We start from the raw sequence: 10,342 nt of genomic DNA on the forward strand, positions 1-10,342 counted from the left end.
TGGCCTCTGGCACTCAGTCCCCCTGGGAGTTGAGCTCTGGAGCTGTCATAGCTTGCCTAGGATAAGCTCAATTAAGGCTCATTTACCATAAGGATATGAGGGACCTGAGAAGTGCCATCGATTTGTTACATCTTGGGCAGTTTCTGTCGCCTGTGCTGGTAGTGTGATATGGATGTGGCAAGCATTGAGAAAGCGTTGGGTTCTTGGGCTTGCTGGATCTGTGGCACACTGGCCTGGGGCATGCCTGGGCACTTCTGGGATTAAGCAGAGGGAAGGAAAGAGAAGAGTGCCTTCTCGCTGTCCAGTACCCTTGTTCATGTTTACATTTCATGACTGTATCCCAAATGTATTCTTTTTTTCCTGCTTTTATGCAGTACTGTCCTGGAGGAGAGCTGTTTGATTTCAGCAATTGCTTATGTGCACAGTCAGGGATATGCCCACAGGGATGTCAAACCAGTAAGTCTGAACAGTAGGCAAATTTGTGCAAATAATGAAGACCCAATGTCCCAGGTTGACTACATGATGCTTTTCCCCCCAATCGTCTTGTTCTGTTTATGCTGAATAATAAGTTTTGCACTTCAAATACTTGTTCCAGAGAGTGAAAGGGGGAGAGAAGAAGCATGCAGTTTGTTTTCAGACACTGCACTCACTCCTCCACATTCCTGCTCTGATTCGGTCTCCTGCTGGGTGCAGATTTGCCCCTGAGCAGTCTGCACGAGCCAGATAGCTCAGTCCTTTAAGGGGACAGACTGCCCAAAAACCCAAGCAGCTCTTAGCTGTTGGCAACCTTAGCAAGCTTAAGGGATATCAGCTCTTTTAGTGATTATCAGCTCTTTCTGATTCCAGCTCTTAGCTTGCAAGGTGCCGCAGGCAGGCAAGACACAAGGCGAGAGAGAAGGCCATTCTCATGTTCCGCAGAGATGTCTTTATTGGGTGGTCTGCGAAGGGTTCCAGCCACAGCTCTTCTCCTGAACCGGGCTAACATAGCCCATTATATAGGGTATAGGGGGATCAGAAATATTCCAGTAGCAGGGGTTAAGGAGACATGACCCATGTGCTTACAGAGAGATAAGTAGGTGTACGAAAGGCGGAAGACAGGGGCTTGCCATGACTTGGCATTTCCTAGTTTTAGGCCTCTGCCCTCCACGGGGCCCTAGCAGGCCCTGTGCTTGCTACAACTCCACTTTCTGTTTTTAGAAAAAAGGCATTCCCTATAGTTCTCTTGAAACTGAACAAGGCATGAGAACATAGCTAATACATTAACAACTACAAGGAGAATCCACAACATTCCCTTAACCAAAGATGCAACCCATCCTGTAAATCCCCATTGACTGAAAAGGTCATTGACGCAGTCTGGGGTTTTTTCTACTTTCAAGTCCTTCACGAGTTCTTTCAGTTTCTGGATGTTCGCATGGATGGATTCTGAGCATGAAGAGAGATTGAAGCAGCACATCCCTTCGAAGTCTTCACAGCCGTGTCCGTGGGCAAGCAGCAGGAAGTCAGTCACTGCTCGATTTTGGAGTGAAGCATGCCTTGTGGTTTCTTCTTCCTTTAAGAGATCGCTCAGGGCAGCAGAGGTAGCGTTAGCTTGCTTACTGAGCCAGCACCCGAGATGATTTATTTCACCAAGGGCTTTAGCTGCAGCTACCCATGGTAAGAATAGGGAGACAGCAATCTTTTTGGGTTTGTTCCAATTGTATAATTTAGGATCACAATTTTCATCAAATTCTGTGTAGGACCTTTTTTGACCTTTTAATTCACTTTCTTTTTTCCAATTATGTAACAGGGTGATGTTTGGAGTAAGGGTAGAAAGTTTTCCAAGGGTACAGGGGCCTCCCTGGAGTTGGGAGGGGATCCCAGCCCATACTCTGTCACCACAGATGAGAAACGTTCCCTTGGGTAACACTTTGCAGTGGAGAGAGGACACAGAAATCACACAAGCAGTGTAATTACACCAATTGGGATAGTTATAGGCTTTGTTAATGGGTGATATGTCTTGTTGTTATGTGTTTTTTGTCTGGTCAATTTCTGGCTAATTGTTTTTTGGACGTCTAAAGTAAAATTTGACACAGTATATGGCCTTGGAGGACCCCAACAGGTCCAATTCTTGGGGTTCCTCTAGAGCATTGGGTAGCATTTTTGTCCACTCATCCCAAGTATCTACCAGGTTGTGTCTCTTACCTGTGGTGCGAAGGAGCTCTGAGTTATAGACGGGCCAATCATTTGCTACAAAGGGAATTCCTACTAAACATGTGGAAAGCAGGTTATCAATGCTTCCCATGGATAGGCACATGCTATCCTGTTTTAATGTCTTTGCTAAGGTTACCCAAACGTTATGGCTAGGCTATGGGCTATTCCAGCCGAAGGCATGCAGTGCAGTGAAGAACATCCAGGCAGCAGTGAGGACAGCACCAACGGAGATATTTTTCATCTTTGGACAGGAATGGGGCTTTTGTTAGGGAATATAAGCAAAATTTGTTATCTTTATGGTGGGAGGGGAGGGTTTTCTTCCTTGTTTCTATTCTGTGCTCCTTCCCCTCTTCCCTCCCCCCCCTTGTTTTTTTCTTTTCTTTTTATTTCTAAGATAAGGGAGAGGGAGTGGGTGAAAGGTTAAGGGATTTTGGAAAAAGTTAGGAAAATGGAATAATAGGGCTTTTTAGGCTACAAAAGGGGTAACAGCATATAATTCAGAGAACACTTTTGTGTTCAGGCTATCTTTGGCTTATGATTTGATGCAGCAGAATGCTATTCAGCTTTCTGTTTTGTCTGCTGTTGGGTGGTGGGGAAGTCTGTTCTTCTGTTTGTGGGTGTTCGGCAATGTCTTCACCTCCATGCAGAACTGGTTTGTTTTTGAGGAGATCTTGTGTTTGCCTCAGGGCAGTTCTTGTCATCTTTTGTAGGAGTAGTGTTTGCAGTGCCTAAGTATGGTTTTATGTTTTTTCCTGGGTACCATCTTGGACCAGATGGTAGTAGTCTGCACGCATATCCTCTGCCCCAGGTAATCAACTGGAAAGACCCAGAAATTTGGTGTGTTTGGGGTCCTTCACAAGCACGGGTGGTTTCTCAGTGAGCTTTGCTTGTGTGGTATTTGCAAAGTGGCCAAGTATTGGTGGGTCAGGCTCTGATGTTGTACAGTTTAGGAAGTTGATGACATAGAGAGCCTTGCAAGGTCTTTCTACTGGAGATATGATTCTCGTGTCTCTCTTCTGTTGATTGAGGACTCTTTTGAGGGTTTGATGTGTCCTTTCCACCATGGATTGTCCTGTGGGGTTGCAGGTATGCCGGTCTTGTGTGCTATTCCCCATTCACTGAAGAACTCCTTTAACTTATGAGAGATATAGGCAGGTCCATTATCTGTTTTGATCTCCCGTGGTACTCCTAGGGTGGCAAAGGCGAGGAGGAAGTGTTTTATTGCGTGCTGGGTAGTTTCTCCTGGATGAGCTGATGCAAATACTGCTCCTGAAAATGTGTCGACTGACACATGCATGTATTTTGACCTTTCAAAAGGTGTGAAGTGAGTCACATATGTCTGCCACAGCTGGCAGTTGTTCAGACCTTGAGGATTGACTCCCGTCCCCAAATACGGTATCTGATAGTTTTGATACTTTGGACATGTAGCAACAATAGCTTTTGCCTGATCTTTTGAAAGCTTGAACATTCTCATAAGGGCAGGTACATTTTGATGAAAAAATGTGTGTGAAAACTTTGCCTGGGCAAAGGTGTTAGGAACATTAGCAGTTTCCACTGCCACGGCTAATGCGTCCACTTCCTGTTCCCTTCTGCAATGATACCTGGGAGGTCAGTGTGTGACCTCACACGCATTATATGGTAAGGTTGCTTTCTGTGGGTGATTAAATGCGTTAATTTAAAAATCAATTGGTATAACTTTGGATTGGAAACCTCTTTGAGAAGAGCATGTTCTGCTCTCATAGCTATTCCAGCAACATAAGCTGAATCTGTAACCAGATTAAAGGGTTTGTTTTTTAATTTCTCAAAGGCTCTGACAACAGCTGCTAACTCCTCAGTCTGCGGAGATCCCTTCACTATTTGTACGTCAGATTCCAAATTTTGTGTCTGAGGGTCTTTCCATGTCATTACAGACTTGTGGGAAGACCCTGAGCCATCTGTAAAGATGGTTAGAGCTTTGAGAGGTGTTTTACTTTGGACTAAATTTGTGGTCAGATGAAAGGTTACATCACAATTAAAAAGTTTCTGTTTTGGGATCTGAACTGAAATTTGGCCTGTATAGCTATCTAGGGCAAACTGGAGATTTTCACTGGTCTGGAGCAATATCTCCAAGTCCCCAGTGGTAATTGGCAAGTATATGCATGCGAACTCATACCCTGCAAGAGAGCGGAGGCGAGTTCTAGCCTTTTTTATTAAATGTGCCATGATTTCTTGGAAGGCGGTAATTGTCTTCGTAGGTTGGTTGTTTGTAAAGATCCATTCTAGTATCAGGAAAGAGTCTCAAAGCTGAGTTTCCCATTGAAAAATCAGTCCGTGGAATCAGGGTGCTTTTCCCAGAATGACAAACTGGAAAGGCAGGCTGGGCTTGAAGCAATGGGCTATGCATGAAGACAGGGCTTCTTGGACCTTGGTGATGGCAACTCTGGCTTCTTCTGTGAGAGTGCATGGAGAGTCCAGGTCTTCGTTGCCATAGAGAAGGTTGAACAGAGGAAGAAGGTCCTCTGTTGTAATTCCTAGCAGTGGACGTACCCAGTTGATGGATCCGCACAGGCTATGTAAGTCCCTCAGGGTTTTTGGGTTGTCTTGGATGGTGAGCTGCTGGGGTACAATGGTCCTTTCCCAGATCTGGACTCCAAGGTAAGTCCATGTTTTGGTATACTGTATTTTGTCCTCATGAATCTCCAATCCTGCCTTTTCTATGGTTTCAATGGTCTTTTTAACTGCTTTGTCTAAGTAAACTTTATCTGAAGCACAAACCAGGATATCATCCATATAGTGGTGGATGATAGCATCTGAAAATAAGTTCCGAACAGGAGACAGGATGTGAGCAACGGACTACTGGTATATAGTGGGACTGTTTTTCATGCCTTGAGGACGATAACACCAATTATATCTTTTGAGTGGAGCCTCTCTGTTGAGAGAGGGAACGGAGAAAGCAAACCATGGAGCGCCCTGGGGATGCAGTGTAATGCTGAAGAAACAGTCCTTAATATCTATGATAGCAAGTGTCCAGTCTCTAGGCAGCATTGATGAGGAGGGCAGGCTAGACTGGAGGGGGCCCATGTCCTCGACGACCTCGTTGATTTTGCAAAGGTCGTAGAGGAGCCTCCACCTGTCAGTTCCAGACTTTGGTAGTATGAAGACTGGAGAGTTCCAAGGGCTGGTGGTCTCAACGATGTGGCCTTTGGCGAGCTGTTCTTCCACGAGGGCTTGTAGTGCGTGCAGCTTGGCTTTAGAGAGGGGCCACTGTTCTATCCAGATTGGGTCATGGCATTTTCAGGTGAGATGAGGTGTATCTGGCAGTGCGTGCTCCTCAGTGGCCCCGATTAGTAATCCCGAGTGGGAATACATTGGGAAGCTCCACACGGGGATAGAACATCCCTGCCCCAAAGGGTGATGGGGGTCCTTACCACAAATGAGCAGATGGTTGCCAACTTGCATTCAGGCCCTTTGACTAGGATGTTGTTCTTGCTTCTCATGGATACTGTAGTTCCACCAATCCCGGAAATCATGCCTGCAAGAGGTTGTAGATCCCAGTGTGCTGGCCATTCTGAGCAAGCGATGATGGTCACGTCAACACTGGTGTCCAGCATCCCCGGTAGGTGGATCTTCTCTCATCTGCAGGTAAGACCACACTCGATGGTAGGCTTGCTTGGTCCCAGAACTTGTACCCACATTGCTGTAGGGTTGAGAGGAATCTGTTCCCTTTGATTCTTTGGTAGTAGAAAGGCTTGTGCGATCAGAGTTCCCTTTGAAAGGAAAAATGGTAAGTCAATGCAATACACCTGGACAAGAATCTCTTGTCCCGGGTGCACTGTTTGTACTTCTGGAACAACGAAGATTTCCTCTTGGCCATGGAGAGTGTCACCTATAATTAAGATGTCCGAAGGACCACCTTTTGGCCCATATTTGCCTGTGGGAACACGATAAATATTCTCATTATTAAAGTCAATGGACAGAGCAGTTACCAAGTAGTGGCGGGTTCCCATCTGTATCACCCCATGTGTTGGATCCTCTTCTTGTGGTCTGGAACCTCCTGGGATGGTGCGTGGTTGGGTCTGGGTGGCCTTTGTTTTGCTGTCATAGCCCGGGGCTCCACCGGGCTGCGAGAGGCGTTTTCTGAATGTTGATGGTAGCACTGCTGATTTTGGGGTCTTTGATAGGTATTGTGGGGGCATTGGGGAGGTGACCTGTCTTGGCAGTCCTTTATATAATGTCCAAGATCCCCACAGTGATAACATTTAGCTTGGTCTTTAGAAGCTATTACTGCATATGCACCAGAAACTCCTCCAGCAATACCCTTAGCAACTGCTTGGGACACTGTATTTTCAGTGGACAAGTGACGTGTACAGTTTTCCAGCATTTGCTCTATGGTAGGATCTGTATCCAAGGGCAGAGACCTCAGAATCATTTTGCATTATTCGTTTGAGTTACTCACGGCAAGCTTGCATAACAGTTTCTTTCTTGCCTCTGTGCTGTCTGTTTTTCCAGAGCATCTTTAATTCTGTCCACAAATTTGATTAAGCTTTCATCTACTCCTTGTTTAATATTAGAAAAATGCATAGTGGGAATTGAGTCATCATGCATGAGAAGTAAGGAGGTTTTTGCTGACAGTGCCACATCCTGCAGTGCATCCTTGGTCAATTTCTCCGCTTGGTCAGACGGTTTCTGTAAATCCCCTTCCCCAGACATCTGTTCTACCATAAAATTTGTCTTATCAGCATTTGTAGAATATGAGTCTGATAATGTTTTTAATTGTCTTTTCCAATGCCTTTCCCACAACATATATTCTGCTGGGGAAAGGAGGCAATATTTTTAATATCGTGGGGTACTAAAACATGTGCCGAGAACATAGCTTCCAGGAAATTTCTAAAAATATATGAGCTTCTGCCATGTTCTTTTGCTATATTTCTTAATTTTATGAGGTCCTTATTTGAGTTAGTTTCCCACGTCTTTATACTAGAGGCTCTGCCTTTCTTTCCCTTTCTATAATCTACTGGGAAGGCATTAATTTTCTGTGCAATCTGCCAATCACCGGCCTTAGTCGCTTCTATCTTAATTAGTGCCCATGGATCAATGTCCTCTGTATCAGAATCAGAGTCACTGGAAATGCTGTCGTCCTCAGAGGAGGAGTGAGAGCGAGCAGGCCATGTCCTATGCTTTTTACGGCGTGTTGGAGTGAGATTTTTCAGGGGCTTTGGGAGCTGTGAGGAGGCACATGACAGAGCTTGGCCAGAGGGAGGCAGCGGTGGGGCTGGAATGGCAACATTGCATGCACAGGGCTGGGGGAGTGGGGTGGCATTCTGGGGGGATCTCTGGGATTCCGTTCGGGTGACATTGAGGGTAGGTGGGCGGCTGGAAAGCCTGGGAGTGGGGACAACGAGGGAGTGGGGGAGAGGGGGCAGTGAGACCGGTCTGGAGTGCTGCGGATACAGGGTGGTGTGCTGGAGCTGGGGCGTGCCGGCATGCACGGGGACCTCCTGCTATGGCAGGCAGGCTAGAAGGGGTGGGAGTGGGGGTACACGCGGGGACGGTAGGGGTCGGGGCTGGGATCAGGGGACCGGCGGTGGGGGTAGGAAAGACCGGGGCAGGGGTGAGGGGGGCTGGAGGGGGCGTGGGGGAAACCGTGGCAGAAGCAGGCAGAGACACAACGGGGGGGGGCTGCAGCCGGTACGGGGGAAGCGGCGATAGGGGTGGGGGGGGGGCAGGAGGGGTGGGGGGACCGGAGCAGGCAGAAAAGGACATGGTTGAGCTCACAGATAAGATACTGGATGTCGCGGAATTCGTGTTTGCGGCATCCGGGGGGATGGGCGGGGGAAGGAATGACAGCGCAGACCCCGCAGGCACGGAGGGGGGGGGGGGGACGACGATGCAAGCTTTGCAGGGAGAGGGGCTGAGCCAGCGGCGGCAGCGCTAAGACCCAGAGAACCCGAGATCAGGGGGCTGCATTCCAGAGAAGGATCATTATCAGCATGATTAGCATTTGATGGGAGATAGTCTGTGCCTGTTGCGAAATGCTTTAGGATGTGCGAGCTATCTCTGTTAGCTTTCTCTACGGTCTTAGTTATAATGTGAAACAGAGGCATATATTGAGTTACTGAAAAAACTTGGTTAGTTTGCAAACTATATATTGCGATCCCAACTTTCTCCCAAAAGAAATCTTTAGTGATAATGTCTGTGTTAGTATCTGGAAACTGAGAAAGAATTCATTTTATAAATTTTTTTTAGGTTAGTATTTGAGAGTTTACCTTGAGAGAAAGAAAAATTGTTAGAAGATAGATTTCTAGGATTAGTAAACATAAATCTCTCTCGTTCTGGGATCGTTTCAGTGTACTAAGATTTGATCCCATTTTTTCCCGTCCCTTCCAGCAGACAAAACAAGACAAAAAAAAAAAGAAACCCAAAAAAAGGAGAAGGACCCAAAGAAAAAAGCACGCAATAGAGGCTGTTTTAAAACTTACACTTCTTCAGCCGTGCAGGTCCGAGGTCTGCTGGAGGTGGTCTGCCTTGTCAGTCTCCTCGAACAATTTCGTTTAGATGTCAATTTCTGAGGGTCGATCTGACACCCCTGCAGAGAAGTCCTGCTAAAACGAAGGCTCTCTCCACAAGGGCCGCAGCATTCCGAAAGGCAGTTACAATTTCAAAGAAATGCTGCTCTTGAGTTGTTTCCTTCTGTTCGGTGCGCCATGTAATTCGGTCTCCTGCTGGGTGCAGATTTGCCCCCGAGCAGGCTGCATGGGCCGGATAGCTCAGCCCTTAATAGGGACAGACTGCCCAAAAACCCAAGCAGCTCTTAGCTGTTGGCAACCTTAGCAAGCTTAAGGGATATCAGCTCTTTTAGTGATTATCAGCTCTTTGTGATTCCAGCTCTTAGCTTGCAATGTGCCGTGTAAGATCCGTGTCTCTCAGGCTGTTGTTTGAGTCCACTCTGGCTAGCTATGGACCCTGGCCCACATGGTCTTACATGGACAAAAGCAAAAGACGAGAAACGCTCTTCTCCAAGTGAGAACGCTCTTCTCCACGTGAGAATGAGTGTCCTGTTTATAAGCTTGGGAAGGGACACCTCAGACTCTGGTGACCTCCCAGGTAGGAAAGGGAGGGTGTTGCCTTCTTGCAGGAAACTTTTATACCTGAGAGAATGGGGATGGGGGAAGAGGACCTCAGCCAATGGGGTACCATTGAGGAGGGGCAAGGGGAGGGGTAACCAGGGGCCATACCAAAAGGGGGTATAGGGCACAGGGGTGGATAAGGGAGAGACCATGTGATGGGAGAAGGGAAATAACAATCTACATGACATAACATACTCAGTGCAAATTTCAAATCACCCAGTGCAAAACAACAACTATATAAACTATTTAGTGCAATACAGCAGTGCCGCAGGCAGGCAGACATAGGGCAAGAGAGGAGAAGGCCGTTCTGATGTTCTGCAGAGATGTCTTTATTGGGTGGTCTGCAAAGGGTTCCAGCCACAGCTCTTCTCCTGAACCGGGCTAACATAGCCCAATATATAGGGTATAGGGGGATCAGAAATATTCCAATAGCAGGGGTTAAGGAGACATGACCCATGTGCTTACAGAGAGATAAGTAGGTGTACGAAAGGCGGAAGACAGGGGCTTGCCATGACTTGGCATTTCCTAGTTTTAGGCCTCTGCCCTCCACGGGGCCCTAGCAGGTCCTGTGCCTGCTACACTGCTCCTGAACTGTGTTGTCTGCAGATGGACAGACAGGGGAACAGAGCTCTCCTTTGCTTTTAGTTAGTTTAGCTAGATGAGGCAAAGAAGTTCCCTGGACTGTGGTTTTTTTCCTTTTCTTTGGGCCTGTTTAAACCTGCTCTGGACTGAACACCCAGGGGAGCACTGGCAGCTCGCATCTGTGGCCCACCAGGCCAGACTTGGGCTGTGACATTTCCAGTGCCAGAGGGACTGATAAGAGACTGAGTGATCCAAGCTGCAACCCGGGAAGGGGACTTTTCTGAGTTTGTCATCTCTTTTGGAGCAACAAGGGGTTTTATTGTTTAATATTGTTTAAGTTTTATTGTTTAATAAACAGGTTTTTTCCACTTTTCTCCAAGGAGGTATTTTCTCCTGGACAGGTTGGGGGGAGGGGCCGATTGAATCTGCTTTCCTAGAGGAACCTCTTTGGGGAGGGGGTCTCT

This window comes from Zonotrichia leucophrys, unplaced genomic scaffold, assembly GCF_028769735.1.
Source record: "Zonotrichia leucophrys gambelii isolate GWCS_2022_RI unplaced genomic scaffold, RI_Zleu_2.0 Scaffold_39_496844, whole genome shotgun sequence".
In the NCBI taxonomy this organism is placed as follows: domain Eukaryota; kingdom Metazoa; phylum Chordata; class Aves; order Passeriformes; family Passerellidae; genus Zonotrichia; species Zonotrichia leucophrys.